The 17,964-nt window shown below is 43.2% G+C and overlaps 1 protein-coding gene across 1 annotated transcript in view; it reads right to left on the reverse strand.

Annotated features, from left to right (window-relative positions):
- Positions 1-368: 368 nt before the first annotated feature.
- TWIST2 (twist family bHLH transcription factor 2) overlaps positions 369-17,964 on the reverse strand; it is a 73,636-nt gene continuing 56,040 nt past the window's right edge. Inside the window, exon 2 of the mRNA XM_090044970.1 lies at positions 369-1,108. The gene's annotated coding sequence lies outside the window, so the exon portion shown is untranslated. The remainder of the gene's footprint in view (positions 1,109-17,964) is intronic.

A 17,964-nucleotide genomic window follows, 5' to 3' on the forward strand; every position in this document is an offset into this window, starting at 1 on the left:
ACACTCCAACTCTGCTATATCAGGGTGTCCAGTCTGTGGAATAAACTGTGCAATCACCTACCCTGAAAATCTTCAAGTGGAGACTAGACAGTCACCTTCCTGGGTGACCTGATCCCCAGTTATCTTTCCTGCTTGGTGCAGGGGGCTGGACCCAATGACCTTCCAAGGTCCCTTCCGGCTTTACAATCTATGAATCTATATAGGATTTCTCCTAGTTGTCCTGGAACTCAGGCCAGTAACTTGTGACACGAATCTTACTTAAATCAGCACTAGCATGAGTGTAGATGAGGCACAAGAGAAGAACTTACTCAACTTTCTCTTTGATTTCACAGTTCCATAATTAAGCAAAGTAAATCAAATGCCCCTGGTAGCTGCATGACATCTTTATTTCTGTTGGCAAGAGAAGCAGTATACACAGCAACATTGCAGTCTCTTAGCTCGTTAAAAATATCTCAATAAATAAAACAAATAAGCAACATGTACACTGGAACAGAAAATGAAAAAATAAAAAGGAGGTTTAGCTGTAGCAAATCATGGAGCAATAAGGAAGAGGCGATGGGAACGTGAAGAGCAGACTCTGTAATCCAGGCTTTACTTGAAATAAATCATGCAAGGTTTGAGAAGACAATTTTCTTTATCTTTCTGAGAGCCTTGGTCCAGTTTTGCTGTTACTGTACAAGAAATCAGTTTTGAATTTAAAAAATATACATTAAAAAAAGAATACAGCAAAGGGAAAATAAAATCCAAATCCAAAGATTTCTCATAAGTGTATTCCTGAATGAAGGTTTTTCAGAAAAAAAATAATTAAAAAACCCAGAGACACACACACACGCGCACACGCACACAAAAACTCAACAACAATAAACAATCATGAACATTGCTTCTCTTCTCTTTTCTTTTGGTCAGTCTCTTGGGGAGAGATGTTGCAAAGTTTCAGACCGTTTGCTTTGGTGCTGTTTTTCTGCTCAGTCTAAGTGCTCTGCAGGAGTTCAGAGCTAGGGAGGTCAAGAGGGGTCTTTTGGACCAGTTTACTTGAGGTTGTTAAGGTTTCAGAAGCTACAAAGTTGGATACATCCCAATTCAACTTCAGTCTCAGACACTGGACAGTCTAGGGAAAAAAGAAGAAAAATAAATACAGTTAGCACTGGACATCTTCCCACATGGATTTCTGTGATAACCTTTTCCTTTTACAAATCAATGCCACAATTCATGAAGATGCCTTGTCATATGCTTAAATCTATTCCTGTTCAGGACAGGCCTTCAGTATATGCTTGAGTCTCATTGACTTTACTGAAATAACATATATATTCAGCCCCCACCTCTAGGTATTAACAGTCTACACATTAGGCCTCCACAAATTTTAAAATCCAGACCTCCCATTTCTATTTAGGATTAAGGTTAAGCTCGTGATCAAATGCTATTATGAATAGGGATACTTTTTTGAGTCAAGGGGGGAAACCCTTAGTACATACTGAGGCATGGAAAAGCTTTTCTATGACAGAGACTTCACTATGATGTTGAGTTAATTCCAGAGGAATTAAGTGATCATAATTATCAGTTCCTCTGCCTTGTTGCTGAGTGACTGGTAGTACATAAGCCTGCTTGCTTCTAGCAAACACCTATTCCAGGATGGTTATGGAGAGAGGACATCTGAACAGGTGTAACTTACACGACTAGAGTTTTACTCCTGATTCTCCTTCAGCAGTAATTCTCGACTGGATTGGATGAAGGTTTCCCTGGTTTATGTCATTTGCTACTTTTTTTACACTGGTTGCAAGTGTTTTGTTTATTAAGGGCCCCTGTGTAACAACTCGTGCTCAGAGAGGTAAGGAAGGGGCCTTCAGTGTCTGGTTAATTTATTTAGCAAGGCTACAAATGAGAGTGAACATGGGAGAAATACATGCAATAATGAGGAAGAAGTCACTCAGATGTTTCTGTTTACTGTCTCTTACCCCGACTAGCACAAGGAGGCATGGAGTCAAATTCAATGGCAGTACCTTTAAAACTGTTGAAAGCAAATATATTGATATGGTTGGCTAGTGGATCTCCCTGCAGAATAAACTTAAAAGCCATGAGTTTAGTGACATTACTGTGAATGATTAGAATATCTGGCTACTCTCAGTTTGTGAGAATAATTGACTGGGTAGTACATAACTAGGCTGCATTTTAAACTGGATGCCAAATTGCAGTTTTTAGGGCATCAACCATTTGCCTCTTGGGTTAGGAGGATGCTTCCCATGTAACCTTATTATCATGGGGGTTTTGCACCTGGCTTTGAAATACCTAGTACTTGCCACAGTTGGAGACAGGATACATGTCTAGATAGAACTAGGTTCTGGTCCCGTCTGGCAGTCTTTCCTTTTAGCCCCATTTGTAAAACATGTTAGAAGCTATACCGGGTGGTGTTTACTGACTAGTTTACCTGAAACCAGCATTTCCCTTTCTGACAGATTAGCACTACGTGTTGCCTGCCACAGTTGAATAACCCCATAGACTTCAGTGGGGAAAGGAAGTAGAGACTTTGCTTTGGACACGTGCCATGAGATTTATTTTGAATTGATGAAGAGGGCAATTTTGACCTACCACACAGATCCTTGTAACATTAGGTCCTAATGGGAGAGGAACATAGTACAGAATTTAATTTTATGAAATGGCATGCAGAAGTGCTTTTCATAATCACAGGTTAGATCCTAGATGGGGTCCACACCCACTCTGCTGCTGAGTTTTGCATTAAAGGCCCATTAAGCTGACCATAGGAAGACCATTTCACTCAGGTGTGTTTTCTGGTGGCAGAGAGGGCATGGTCAGGGGATTGAAATGTGGGTGGATTTTCCTATTTTGCAATAATCATCCAATGTTGTATCAGCCTCTTGATACTCCAGAGTGGGCCTACCCAACTTCTAAGTGGCCAAGGGCTGCACACCATATGGGCCATGTCAGCGAGGTCTACATGCCACACAGGCCATACCAACATAGGCCATAGGCTCCCTCGGCTGCATGCCATGTGGCTACCCATGACAGCACCATGCTCCTGTGTAGGTGGTCAACCCCCCCACTGCACAGCATGTTCCCCTGCACTATTATATCATGTACCCATGCAGGCCCCCCCGCCCCCAACACTGTTGAACCACAGTTTGTGTGGCCCCAGCCTTACCTTCAGCTCCCTACACTGAGCTGTGCCACCCTGCTCCTGTGGTGGAGGCAGGAAGCAGAAGCCAGAGGACAGAAGGTAAGCCCAGAGGGAGAGTGGTGGCTGGGTGGGAGGTCAGGGGCCACAACTAACCTTTTACAGGCTAGGTGGCTGGCCCTGCTCCAGGCATATAGTCAAGCCATGATCAGGAGAATGCAAAAGGAACCTTTGCATTTTGTCTTTCTGCCTGTGCTATCTGCTCCCTGGCCTTGGCAGTGCACTTACTATATCCTGAAAAAGACATTATTATTCTCTCAGCACCCTAGACATTTCCTTGACTCTGGACAGAAAGGATTTCAGATCCATGTCACTGCTAAGAGCTTGTACATGTACTGCACTGCACAGAAGTATTAGCATCAAAGTTTTATACCAAAATCTGAAAGCTAGGTGAAACTCACAGTTTGAGACACCAATGTGGGCCTGAAACTCCAAACCACCCTGGAGGTAATGGATCCAGAACCAACATGCTTTCTGACCTGCATTAACTAATTTGCGGACTTTAACCACTGAAGTGCTCTCAATCCTGGCACAAGCCCAAGATGGGGTGCAGAACCTGAGCCACAACCCTTTAGTCCAGAAGCAAGATCTCTGGCACCTGAATGACAGTCATATCAACAGTTCTCACAAGAAAAACTCTCTCCAAACTCTCAGTTCTAATCCTCAATGGAAGTTTACAAAACACCTTTCACAGACAAGCCTATGAACTTCACTTCATCAATGTAGTGGATACAAAAAATCATGGATTAAATATAGACTTTGGATTTATGGCACATTATAACATGCCTAACATCTGACTCCCCAGGTAAACCCTCAACTTTTTACCAGCTATTCTATTTCCTTTCCCCCCCACCCCCCCAACACCTGGCCCACCCCGTCTTTCATCCATTGACTACAATTACATTAAATCTCCCTTTCCCACCCCCTCCCACCTGTCTCTCACCTACTGACCACCTCAATTTACATTTTAACTGACTGGCTTTCTTGCATATGTACTGGCCTATGGCTGCTTTACCACTCCATCCAGGAAGAGCACAGACCAACTGCAGATGCTTCCTCAGCCTGATGAAGGGTATTTGTACCCAAAAGCTTTCAAAGAAGACTTTTCCCAACTATTTGAGTTGGTCTAATAAAAGATATCTGATTTACCCAAAGAGCCTTGTCTGCTTATGTCCTTAAATCAACACAGCCACAACCTACACCCCAGTCACATCAACAAGCATCTGTTAGGATTAACTTCCAGTACATCCAACTGATCCCAACTCTTTAATGTACTCCAAACTTTTTCCAGAGGAAGAACTATCCAGTATCCTTTGTTCTGAAGAACAGACTCAATGATCTACTGTTTAATATAATTTCTATTTAAATCTATTTTAATTATACATTGAAAGTGAGTGTCATGTTATATACTGCAGTATAAAATCAGGCCATCTGTGCTTGTGTGCCAGTGTAAAGCATACAGAACTTGGCACATAAATTCTTTCTCTCTCCTTTTTTTTGGCTAAATGGACTATTAAAGAAACAATTATTTTACTGTACAAAGGCAAAAGGCTTTTCCATTTCCCTTTGTGCTGATAGATGAAGATTTGGGGTGTTAAATTACAGACAGTGTTTGCCCTGCTCCTCTCTCCCCAGCACCCTGGTAAGACTCAGAGCATCAGAGACACTCTCTTAATCAAATAAAATGGGGAGATCTAATATTTTCTTCACGCACTGCTGCCTATTCATGTTACACTTAGAGAAAAAGGCCCTTTTATTTCAATGGAAGCAGAGTTAGCTCAACACTGAGCCATTTAGAAAGCCTCATCCTAAATGACTGTTCTTCCTGTATGATAAAGCTAAACACATGTTTTCTCCCTATCCTTGGATTCCAATAATCTGTATGCACCCTCACCACTGCCCTCCATTTCAAAAACTGCTCCTATTTCTTTATAGCAGTGGGATGTACAGTTTGAGCCATCTCTAATTTTAGATCATCACCCTGTATCCATGAAAGCTGTGAAAGGGTCAAATCTGCTAATAGGAGTAACACTCCCATTATACAGGCTATGCAGTCCCAGGTCTTTGTATTGTCTTCCTTGATCCTGGGGGGAGCGGGGGGTGCCACTGGCTCTTTTCTGAAGCCCTGGGGATCTCTGTCCTCATTTTCCAGCCTGTTCTTTTTCATCTGAGTCCCTCATAAGGAAGTGAATCAATATGCCCCCTTTAGTCAGTAGTCTTGATCTGTGTCACTGGAGAATCATACAAGCCACTCCTAAGGTCACCGTGGACTGCATTCACTGTGTTCCTAACTGACACCGTACTAAGAGGTGAAAGGATTGAAGTTACAGGTCCTTTAAAAGTCTTTGTATCCCCAGCCTTGAGTTAGTCTAATAAAAGATATCAGATTTACCCAACAACACTTTTCTGCCTATGTCCTTACAACAGCATGGCTACAACCTATACTTTGTGCCTCCAGTACCTTTTAACTGACAGATAGGTCCACTGTCTTTGGTTGCAGTACAAGCTCTTCAGCCATGGCTCTGTCCACTGCTGGCATGGAGCCTTTAGACAACATCTCCCATCCACCTTTCAGAGTCAGGTGCTGAGCAGTTTAAAATTTACAAAGGCATGTTGAGCTCATATTGCTGAGACATGCCTGGGTCACTGCAACACAACAGGGAGCTTGTGAGTCTATGCACCCTGTTCTGATCAGGAAAAGAATGAACCTGCTGCTGCTCACTGGCTTAGCCTACTTATTCTCAGACTTGCACAGCAAGCGCTGTAACCCACCACTGCCCAGGGGACACCCCATATATTTTTTTAGCTTTTCATGACAGACACTCTATCTCCCTCTGGAGGGCTGACTCAGCTCATTTATCAAAAACGATACATAATTGTTTCCTCCCACTAAGGAAAGCTTCCATTTAGCTTTTAATTTTTTTTACTTATTAATTATCTAATTATAACCACATTCTGCAGAAGAGTTCAAGAGTTGAGTTGCTGCCTAGAACTACTTAAGAAAGCTTAAATGCATGGTGTGTGCTAACAGAAGTGGCTTGCATACATGTGTGCCAGTGGATACCAGACAAGGCTTTTCTATGCACAGGTATCACAACAGTTATGCCAGGGGAAAAATGACAAAGCCAGAGGAAGGAGAAAGATGCCATCAGGTGGTTTTTCACTTGGGCAGGAGGAAATGTGAACCACTGCTCTTAAATCCCTCCATGAAGCAAGAAGAAAAATGATAGAGATTAAAACAACTCGGGTTACTAGTGGGTAAGAATTGGTGAGACAGCCTTTATGCCTGCTGCCCTGGTCTCATCTGAAAATCACTCAAAACTCAAAGTAGATGTGAATTTTGTTGGAGGTTTTCAAGTATTTGATTGCCTTTTCTCCCATTTTCTAGCCAAATACTAGATGGCTGCCTAGTTGTATAGTTCAGAGTAACAGAGGCAGGGATATAAACAGGGCACTGTGTTCTAGGGAGTTCCTTTAGTGCAGAAGCAGCGTGTAGGACTGCATAGGCATCTGTTCTCTTCAGCACAATACCCTGGCATAGGAACATTGGGGATGTTCCTTTGCCATCTGGTGTGGGCTACTGGATTTAGCAAGATAAAGATCTAGAGGTTGCTCTAATTTATGCTGTGGAATTAAGCTCCCACCAAAGGCAAAACTACATGGGCATAAAGCTCATGTAAAGTCATTGTTGTCTCTAGGCAGGCAAGGTTCTTTGAGTAGATGTCATGTCTTTTATTAGACCAACTGAGTAGTTGGAAAAAAGTTCTTAGCAAGCTTTTGGGCAGAAACTCCCTGTACCTGAAGAAGAGTGATTGTGCCTGAAAGCTTGCTAAGACCTTTTTTCCCAACTACTCAGTTGGTCTAATAAAAATTATCACATCTACTCAAAGAACCTTGTCTGCCTATGTTCTTAGACCAACATGGCTACAACCAAAAGCCCAGCATTGTTGTCTCAAGGCATCTGTGCTGTGCCGCCTGGGAGCTAGCATGACAGGTGTGGATAAACTTTAGAAATGGAAGCAAACTGATATCAGAGCTTAGGGCTTGTACCTAGCTTATGGCTTGGCTGGAGCTGTCTGCCTCTTGGTTTGGTCCAGCTCTGACTTATTGTTTTATGCGTTGCAGGCAGTTGAGCTTCAAGATATAGACTCAGGAATCCCAGAGGACTTTCAATTGTTCTGTACTTCACAAGCTTGTAGTTTTGCCTGATCTCTCTGTTTCTGTCTTGTGCTGAAAGTCCTGTCCTGGACTCTGCTTGTTTCTCAGCTCCAGTTCTGGTTCCTGCTTTTGTCCTGGTTCCAGTAGGTGCCCTGGACTTTGTCCCCAGCCTTCTCTCCAGTTCTGTTTCCAATCTGGCCCTTTGAGGGGCCCTGTGAGGTACTTGCTGCCAAGGGAATGCCTGCTTTTGCAATGCTGTTTAGAAGCAGAGGGACATTTTGTCCTCTATCTTAGTCACTTGGGTCGGTGGGGGAAGGTGTTAAGGTTTCCCAAATCCTGACCAACGTCCTGCTCTGTTTCTTTAGTTGCCTGCTCAGACTTGTGAACATGTGAAGTCGGGGCAAGGAGGGAACTGTCTCTGTGGCATCATGCTGCATTGGTAAGATCTTGTTTTCAGTCCCTAGGGTTTCAGCAGCTCTTTTGGATTTGACTGGAAAAATAAGAATTTCACATGTGATCTGTGGCACGGGGTGTTTTAGCCTTTCTTCTGCTGTGAGACTAACAAGCACAGCAAGACTTGCCTACAAGTGACAGCTGGTAGTGACATGGTGCCCAAGAGAACTGGATTTGGTTTCAGAGATTGTTTCTAACACTGAGTACCATACTGGGCTTTGAAAAGGGATGGCTTGGAGACTGACAGTGAGGCGACTATCTGTGCAAATGTAGATGCTGCTATGCACTTAGCAATCATTTGCGCATAGGTCCTGGTTTGGAGCTCATTAGCAGGGATCCTAGTTTTCTCTGATTAAAAAAATCCCCAATTTTTGAGTTAAAAAAGTAATTCAAAATCCACATTTTTCTGTGATTAAAATGAAATGCCACTAATACACAGATATATATATCTAGTGGTCAGTATTAGCTACCTGCTGAATCAGTTTTTGATACCTTGAAATTTTCCTGTAGTTCTAATCGCAAAAAAAGTTCAAAAAGAATATTTTCTTGGAGAGTCTGTATTCCTCCAAGTTTTCTGAGTTCTAAAGGTAAGAAAAAAGTCCAACCTACAGATATCTTCTGTGCCTTTTTATGTCTCAGACTTTAATGGTAAACTTTACTGGGTAAGGTGGTGATGCTTTGAGAAACAAAGATCAACACCTCAAGGAAGAAGGTACAATCAGCTGCAATAGGCTGGTATACTAATTGTTGTCCCTTTGTCCAGAAGTACCTTTTAGGTTTCATGTTGTATGATTCTCTGTTTGGCACTAGCTACATATAAGAAAATAACTCAGAGAGAAATATATACATATAGAGAGACTGAAGTTGACGATATACTACTAGTGAAATTGCATTTTAGGACGACTGGAGTGAACCACAACTAACAACAAGTATTTCTCCATGATCTATACCAGTGCTGTCCAACTTCTAAGTAGTGGGGGGGCCGCATGCTGCATGCAGCCCCTCACTTCCCCTGGGCTGCTGCACTGTGTGTGGTCTTGGGCGCCCTAGACCACACTGTGCTGCACTTAACCCATCTCTTGGAAGGGGACAGGAAGCAGGAGGCAAGGGGAGCCTGTAGACTCCAGCTGCTACTGGAGCTAGAGTGAGATGGGGAGTGGTGACCAGGAAAGAGCCTGGAGACTACCAGTTGGACAGCCCTGATCTAGTCATTCAAGGTACTTATGAATAAGATCATCTGCAGTAGTGTGATTTGTGGGCTTCTGGTACAATTCACAGCACTTGGAAAGAAGAAGGAATGATGAAAGTGCTATCACAAGTGCTTCTTTTGTACTGTACTTTGAGATGCTCAGTTCCAAACTCTGAGAATCTGGCCATCAGTTTTACAATCAGTTGCTGGGAGCTCAGCTGTTTTGAAAATCTGGCCCTCATTGAGGATAGCTGGCCCCGACTTTTTTTTTTGAGTGACTGATAGCAGTAGTATGTTGTTATCTTCTGTGTACTGTACATTAGGACTACAGCTGAAAGAGAAAGACTTTGCTGGTGAGATGCACTGATATTTTCTGACAACAGAGGAATGGTGAGATTCTGGTATCTTAGGTGCCATTTCAGTCTGTGGAGGGGAACGTTCTCTAGTGGCCTGGCACCTTAGTTTTGCTATAGGTGTTGGGTGGGTAAGGGGCAACACTTTAATTACAGGAGCTGCTCTAATTAAAGCACCTGCAGTGTCTCATGTATTTAGCATCCTGTGTTTCAAAATGGCAGCAGGGGTGTTTGATGAGGTTTAGTTAAAGTGCCCCTGTTAACATTTTGAAGCATGGGGGCACTGAATACACAAGATGCTGAGGCTGCTGGAGTGAGATTATTAGCACACTTCGGCAGACCCTATTAATTAGCTAAAAAGCATGCATCAGAGTATATGTCAGGCACGTGTGTAGGTGCCCTAAGTTCCATTCTAGAATATGGGATATACAGCTCCCATGTCTTTTTGAACATGGAACATGTGGCTTGCATGTCTTTCTGGTAGTCTTTGCTAATCACTGATTATCCGTGGAAGAGGCAGATGCCAATATTAAGGCAAAACAAGCAGAGTACATTTCAGAGGAGCATTCCCATGCACAGGCTTTCCCAAGATGCATATATTTACAGTGTTCTAACATTAGCACAGCTCTCACTACAATACTCTAGTAACTGTCATAGGGATTCATACCATAGCAACTGTCATGTTGAATCCTTGCTTCCAACTTTAGGTGGTGTTAAATACTGGCACAAACTTAATGGGAATAAATGTCTGTTCCTGTAGCTAAAATGAATTCTCAACACTCCAAAGGAGACTGAGAAAAAAGCAAAAATGCAGAGTCTGTCATAGCATTGCCACTGTAACTAACAATACTGTAATTCTGATGAATGTGTAAATTAATAATAGGAGGGCTGGTCAAATATGTAACTTTTTTTGTTTTGTTTGAACATTTTAGTGAAATGTTTGATTCTTTCAGGGACAATTTTTGCTTACTATCAAAATTAACCTTTTATGTTCAAATCTTCAAAAAAGGTTGTGTGGAAAATACAAAATAACGACTAAACTAGTATTTTGGTCAATTTATTGACTGAGAGGATGTTTCTATTGGAAAAGAAGGTCAATGGAAAATTATGCCTTATAGTGTAATACCTTTGACTTTAATAGATTATAAAACAATTCTTATAGGTTTTTAGCATCATCTTGGAATTATAGGAGGCTCAAGTAATGAAAGCAAACATTATAATTGCCTGATATTATGTTCCAGATCAGGCTGGTGTGGGTGGGCTGTAACTGGATGTGGAGCCAGGGTCACAGAGGAGACTGGGACTGTATGGGCAGACTGGGATAAATTGCTAGTGAAAAAGACTTGGACTGGCTTGGCAAAGAGACACGGCAAGGAGTTTAAAGAGGACTAGAACTGAGATAGGAAAAGAGAGGACAGATTAGTCAGGGAGACAGGGCTTGGGATGAGAAAAGAAAGAGACATAGGATTGGCATGGGGACAGGCTAGAGGGGACCAGGGGGTTAGGCTTGAAAGGAAGAAGGGCTACACTCCCTTGGTTTTATAACAGGATCTCTCTTATCTGTGTTTCTGAGTATCTCCTATAGGATCCTATTTAATTCCTGTAGAATCCTACTGGCTTCATCCCCTATTAAATTATATTGAATTTTTCCATAGAGTTTTCCACTGTCTAACTTACTCTCTTGGGTTTCTGCTACTTGTTTACTTTTACCCCAGAGGGACTCTTCAAAGCCTGCTAATACAGTCAGTTGGTGGTCGCCTTTGAGGCATTTCTCTACTCCCTTTCCTGAGTGCATTGCCTACATAGATTTCCTACGTTTTGCTGGCCCAGAGGAAACAATTAGACCCAGATCTCCTGTGTAACAGGGCACAGTAATAAAAATGGGCCTCAACTGAACACTATTTCAGCATAGCTTTTCACTAACAGTTATGCAGGAGTGCACTGCTTTTAAAAACCTTGGCCAGTCTGCTGCTAGATGGGGCTTACCAATTTCTTGTGAGCTTATTCATCCATCTGTCTTAGGGCTTAATCAGGCCATCAGCTACCATACTGTGATTGTGTCTTTTTCATAATAGTAATAGAAAGGTCCTCAGCTGACTTCATGGCACCTCTGGCACTTCTCCCATTTTGCATGTCCAAGTATTGTGTATAGCGGAGACTTGTGGGACTGGATAGGAATTAGGAGTTTGGGAATAGAAAAGGGATAAGAGGTATCGGGATTCTCTAATTAATATGCTTTAATAAATTATTTGTTGGCATTTGCTGACTTTGAGGTTACAGCGCAGGTTGGGGATTCTTAGTTCATTTCCTGGTTCAACCACAGATCTCCTTTGTAGTCAAGTTACGCAGTGGTCCCAGTGCCTCCACAAAGTGAGGAACAGTAATAGGCATTTCCTTATTTCTCTCTCTGTGATTTGGAAAGTTTCATTAACTAATGTTCACAAAGAGGAAATTATAAGAGTACGATGTTGTTATCATTTGTAAAATATATGAATACAGGGACACAACCATAGTAAAACTAGCAAGCAAAACATAACAGGAGGAACCATTCAAAATGCTTTTGTCATGCTTATTATCTGACAAGGTAGGTTGCAATGTTGCCTATGTAAACTTATGCTTCTCTGAACCAGTTACTTCCTAAAGTGCCCTGCCCTACCTTCTGCCTTCTCCATGGGGTAGCTTGTGACACAGTTTTCTTAAGCTCTTTTTTTACTAGCAATGTCTTAATACCTTTAAGTCCATCATAGCAATCCGATTTCCTACATGTGGCTTTGCTGTGGGGAGTTAGGTAACAAGAAATTTTGCAGAGGTTCTCTTAGTGCTTCCTAGATTGGATTAGGTTTGTTTTTGGTGGTAAAGAAGTTTACATGATTTTTTTCACAACTCTGTCAAAAGTGTAAAGGTAATAAAGCCAGCAATTCAGGCATTCATTATATGTAAAAGTACATGAAGAATAGTGGTGGTTAAAGTGCTTTCTATTACATATTTCAGAACATGCTCCATTCCTTTTAGAAAAAAAAAATGTAGGGGCAGCTAGCCTGAGGAAAAGAGCTGTGCTGATCCGTACCAGCTGAGGATTTAGTCAGGCTCAACAAAGGGCTTCCATACCTAAAAAGGCACTTTAGCAGAATGTAGGCACTTAAATCCAAATTCGTAATGCTAAACCCTCCACGCTCAGTTCTTGTATGCCCCTAGAAGTGCCTAACTCTGTAGATAGCTGAACCTTCCTCATGTGCCTGATGCTTTGCATCTGTACATGCCCGGAGCTGCTTCACTTTTTGCAAAGATGAACAGCTTAGTGCCTAGCTCATTCACTAGGCTAAGGATCCAGAACCTAGGTGTTTCTATGTCTAAGTCCTGAGGGGTTTGATCTGGGACAATCTCAGAGGATTCCTACTGAAAATGAAACTGGACACAAAGTGTATTGGAAGCCTTCTTTAAATACAAGAAGTTTGAGGCAATGCCTGTACTCACCGCTTCAGAACAGCCTCAGACCTCATGGTTAGGGTGCTCTCTAGGGAGGTGGAAGATATAGATTTGAACCCCCCCCAGTAAAAGAACTGAATCCAGTTTTCCTGTACCCTGAGTAAATGCTCTAGCCTCTAAGCAATTATATGAAAGAACCCTTTTCCTCAGTCTGAGTTTTAGAAGAAAAATGCTCTCCGCTCCATATTTAAAAGGAGGGCTGTAAACACCCATCTTCAGGATAGGGTCATGGGCTTTGGGTGTAGCAGCCTAGCATGAAATGCCTCAGCCATGGAGATGGGTTGTCTTCTGCATTTTCTATGGGGCTGACAGTAGGTAGCTCCTCACTCAAAATGGCAGTTGCTCTGCGTCCCTTTCTGAGGTCTGACCCTCCCCAAGGACAGATCCAGGTAGGGGTGGAGTGAAGTTGCTCAGAGCTCACCAGCTGGTTGAGGTGCCATCTGGCTGGATCCCCTCCTTCCATGCACCTTCAACACCCAGGGGATGAGCACCACTGCTGTTTGCCCTTCCTCTTCCTTCTCCCCAGTACTTGCCCCTTGGGATCTGGAACGTCTCTTCCCTTCTTTTCCTGCTGCTGAATTCAAGGGCAGGGGGAGTGAATGACAGCACTGCTTACCCCTGGGCTCTGGAGCCATTCAAAAGCAAAGGCTCTGACCAGATCTTCTGCTGCCCAGCTGGGGAGCTCAGGACTCATGGTGCATGTGAAGCTTGGACAGGAGCTGTACTTGGGGTGCTGGGAGCTCATTGAGCAAACTGGCAGTCAGGATCACAGGGAGGGAGCTGCAGTCACCCCCTCTCCATGCATACAGCACTGTGTGTGTCACAACTAAAAGGCTGCATCCACCATGCCATGGTCCTGGATTTACTCATGATATATCCATGATGAAGTGATTCTGAACTCCACTCCAGGGTCCAAACAGAAAAATGTTAGGCTTTGACAGACTCTGCACTGGGGCACCTGTATTCCTCTTCCCCACACTTTTTTTTTTAAAAAACTAGCATTAACCCTTAAGTGGTACCTAGTTTATTGAGATGACTTGTTTCATTAAGGTTCACATACAACCTCTGCTAATGAAGTCAACTGGAGAGCAGCTTCCCTCAGGAATCAGATGTAAGAGGAGTTTAGAAGATAATGCAGTTTTACAATGGATTTGTTTCCTCCATGGTTATTTCTCTCAACTACCTTATCCACCAAAATCAGAGAGACCCCTGGTGCAGGGGCCTTAACTGAGAAACACATCTGCGGTAAAAGGCTAAAGTGGTAGCGAACATGCACAGGGTGGTGGATATTGCCCTGGGAAGGATTTGTGCCTCTTTCAGGGGGAAATGATAGTCAGTGACTGGCTCTCATTAGCAGAACATGACAATGTTCTCTCCCTCTAACGTAGATACCCTGCTTGGCATGGTGGCCTTGCCACAATCTTGGCCAGTACCAGGGACTGAACCACATGCATCCAAGGCTAAATGTATGAGCTCTGCTGGCAGGCCCCATAGCTGAGGGCAGTATTAAAACAGCATCCATTGTGGAGTAGGGATTTATACCATAAACTAATCAATGAGTTCAGGCTGCAGTGGCACCATTAGTTTCTTACTTGCTTGAGAAGCAAGTAGAGATACATTTACTCTTGTGTACCTGAATTTGATAGGGGTAGCCTATGGGGCTAGGATTTGTTCTTGTTCCCCTTTACACTCCTGCACTGCAGGGAACAAGGTAACCTTTTTGCACGCAGCCTCACAAAGACCTTGATCCGGCAAAGATCTTTGGACGCACATTTGTGACCTAGAATTCTCTGTTTTCTTTCGTTAGCCCTACAGCTTTTATTTTCCTAGTGGGAGTGGTTCCCTGGCCTCATGCTGCCTCAGTGACATCCCTGCATAGAAGGAGGAGCCGAGGCAGCAAACTGGGGGTGCCTCTGTTGTGTAATTCGTTTTCTTCACCAGCTGCTCACAACTGCAGCAGATGTTACTGATTTTGAAGCCATTGAGAAGTTTAAAGGCTTTTCCTCCCCCTTCTCCTTAATCTTGTGGAAGTCAAATGCTATGTGGGTCAGAGGCAGAAAAGCCCTGAGGACATCAGCAAAAGCAGTGAGGGAGGCTTTCTCATTCCAGCCAGCAGCAGCAATCTCACTAGGAGCAATGGAAATCTGAGCTTTTAACTTTGAGCATATTCCGAATGGATGTGGTTTCTGACCAAACACTCTTCATTGCCAAGCTGAGTTCAACTTAAAATAATATTAAAGTTCCTATTACATACATCAGAGATTGTATTCCTAACCAATCCCCATGTGCTGCTGTTTCTGTGATCAGGACTTACAGAAGTCCACAGGTGCAGACGATCTACAGTTCCACAGGTTCAGGCTGTTCCTGAGAATTTTGCTGCCTTCAGCACAATCCAAGCCACACGTTGTTGGTTTATTTTTCTGCACCACTTTTTAGTTTCCATTCCCAAAGTGTCTAATGCCTTTTAAATTACCCCACACCATTCATTTGAACAGTTTGTTACCTTCAAAGCCTAACTTTAGACTAATTCTTGGGGTTTGGAACAGAGGGCTCTACTACTAAGGGCTCTCCTAGGTTTGTGAATGACAAAGCTGCCTGCTGACTGGGGGACAGTGGCATAACAGGAAAGTAACGTGAAAAATCTATATGAATAGGAATGTATTTCACCCAGAAAAGAGCAAAATTATGTTTCTCCACTTAAAATAAAGCACATAAACAATCCCAAACATTAAAAAATAAATGGCAAGGAAAAAATAGCAAGCCACAAACCAAAGCACTAACCTCTCTACCATACATTGCAAATCCATCAGTAAAAGAAAAATGGTACCATGGGAGAAAAAACAGGAGAAAACCAAAGCAGGAATGTGCCCAGATTAGTTTTACCATTATCCCAGTAGCATCTACTCGGCCCATTAAAGATCGAGGCTCTATTATGCTAGATTTCCTACGGGGTGTTGGGAGGCAGTCTTTCCTACCAGAAGAGCAGAGGCAGCAACATTCAGTTTGTTTCTATCCCTAGGGTAGCAGCAAAGATCCCTGATATACCCCAGCAGCTAGATGGAGTATTTGCTTGGATTGGTAGGTGGATTGAGCTGCTGCTCTCTTTTCCAAAGAAGAGTTCTGAGCTAGGATGGTGTTGGCAGGGTCCGCTTCTCCAGTGGATCTTGCAGTAAATGCCTCAGGGCATGTGTAGACAAAATAGGGGCCCTAAATTGAAGCAGTGGGTTTTAAAATACATCGCTTCAATTTAGGGCTGATTAAACGCCCATGTCTTGCACACACCTTGCTGACTTACCTGCCTCTCTGGCAGGGAGGGGAGGGCAAGCTGCCAGCAGACAGAGTGGTTCCTGGGCTGTGGGAGGAGGAGGGGTTGGTGCTTCCCTCTGTGGCAGTGGCAGTCCCCCCAGGCAGCACCTGCCTGCAGGCACCCAGCTTGGGTGGTCCTGGGAAGCACTGCAGCTGTGGAGGGAAGCATCGGGCCCCCATGCAACTCAGGCAGGCAGGCAGGCTTGGGGGGGCGGGGGGAAGATCAGGCTCTCTGCTTTTTTTGTGTGGAGCCTGCTTTCCTGGGCTGCTGCCAGGCTGCCTGCAGGGCTTCCTGCAGAGCTGCTTGAAGCCCTGTACTTTACTCCGTGGCTGTAGGGGCAGCAAACTAAAACTCCTCAAAGGAGTTTTAGTTTGCCACACCCCAAGTCATTTAAGGTGCATTACATCGCCGAATTTTCTACAATAGCTGGAATGAATGCGCAATACACCAGCGAGGTGTGCAAACACTGACACCATTAAAGCAGCGCAAAAGTATTTAGCCCACTTTTAAGTGTTGTGCACACACACCTCTTGTTTTGTCTACACATCAGTGAGCTAAATGGGGATATTCAACACTGTGAGCCAGGTAACTAAAGGGTCACTGCAGATTCAGGCAGGCATCAATGCAGCCATTATGCTAGGTTCACATTTTCAGTTGTTAACTGTGAGGCCTAGAGACTTCATTTATTTAAAGAAAGCCCAGAGTCTGATGTAGTTATATGACCCCAAAAGTCTTCATAGGTTCAACCTAGAAAGCCTGTATGTACCTTAAACCATTTCTGCTCCTAAGTGTGACTGTAGACCAGCTTGGAGGAAAGAGGAGGATAGGGACCTCCATCCTGTAGCAGCGTGGGGAAGAAGAGCATTACTGCAGAGGGACAGGAATAGATCTGGCAGAGGAAAGTGCTGGTTCCAGTGTTTTCATTATGTGTATGATGAGATAGGACCAGTTGGTGTTATGAGACAGAAGTCCCACAAAGCTGACCTCACAGAACTAATGTTCAGCTTGGTATGATCCAGACTGAGGATAGCTGGAGTCAAGGGCTATCCCTTGCACACATTCCCTAGCATCACAACAGACCTACCGCTCCTCTTCTGCTCTTTGGGGACATGCTACAATGGCAAGCCCAACACACACCCCACCTTACCTCCAGCCAGAGGAGACTCTGATCTGCCTATTCTTTGTTATCACCCACATACTTACAGGGACTAGTAGACATACAGCCCAAGTTTTAGACCCAGTGTCTAGACTGGCAAAAGGTTTAAAGCTCTGTGGAGGCTTTTTCTCTTTTATGAGATTGCACAGGGCAGTCATAGTGGAGCTCTAATGAACGAGGATGAAACGCTCTCTTCAGGCATACAGAGAAATAATTTAGCTCCCTACAAATACGTGGAACTTCCACCAATTCAGGAGTCACTATCACACTGAATCAGTGTATGTAACACATAGAACTGGTCAGAACATTTTCATCTGACCAGTTTTTAATCAGGAAAAATTGTTTTAATTATGCCAGGTATATTCATAAACGTGATTTGATTTCAGTGCAAACTTCCTAAGAAAAATCATTTTGAAATGGAGAAATTGTCATTTCAGAATTTTTTTGTTTAAAGAACCTTGAAATTTTATTTCAGAAATCCAAAATTGTTTTAATTTTTTAATTTTTATACAACTATCATTACTTATATGGCATAAAATATTTCATTTATTTGTGCCAGTTTAATTGCAACACAAAAAAGACACTTTGACCTAGAAAAGGAGATTTATGTTCACATTAGAACTACATACCAGCTGCCCTTAATGGTTTTTTAAATAAGATAAAATATTAAATCTG

The sequence above is a fragment of the Crocodylus siamensis genome, chromosome 4 (assembly GCF_052110815.1).
Source record: "Crocodylus siamensis isolate JL-2025a chromosome 4, ASM5211081v1, whole genome shotgun sequence".
Classification (NCBI taxonomy): domain Eukaryota; kingdom Metazoa; phylum Chordata; order Crocodylia; family Crocodylidae; genus Crocodylus; species Crocodylus siamensis.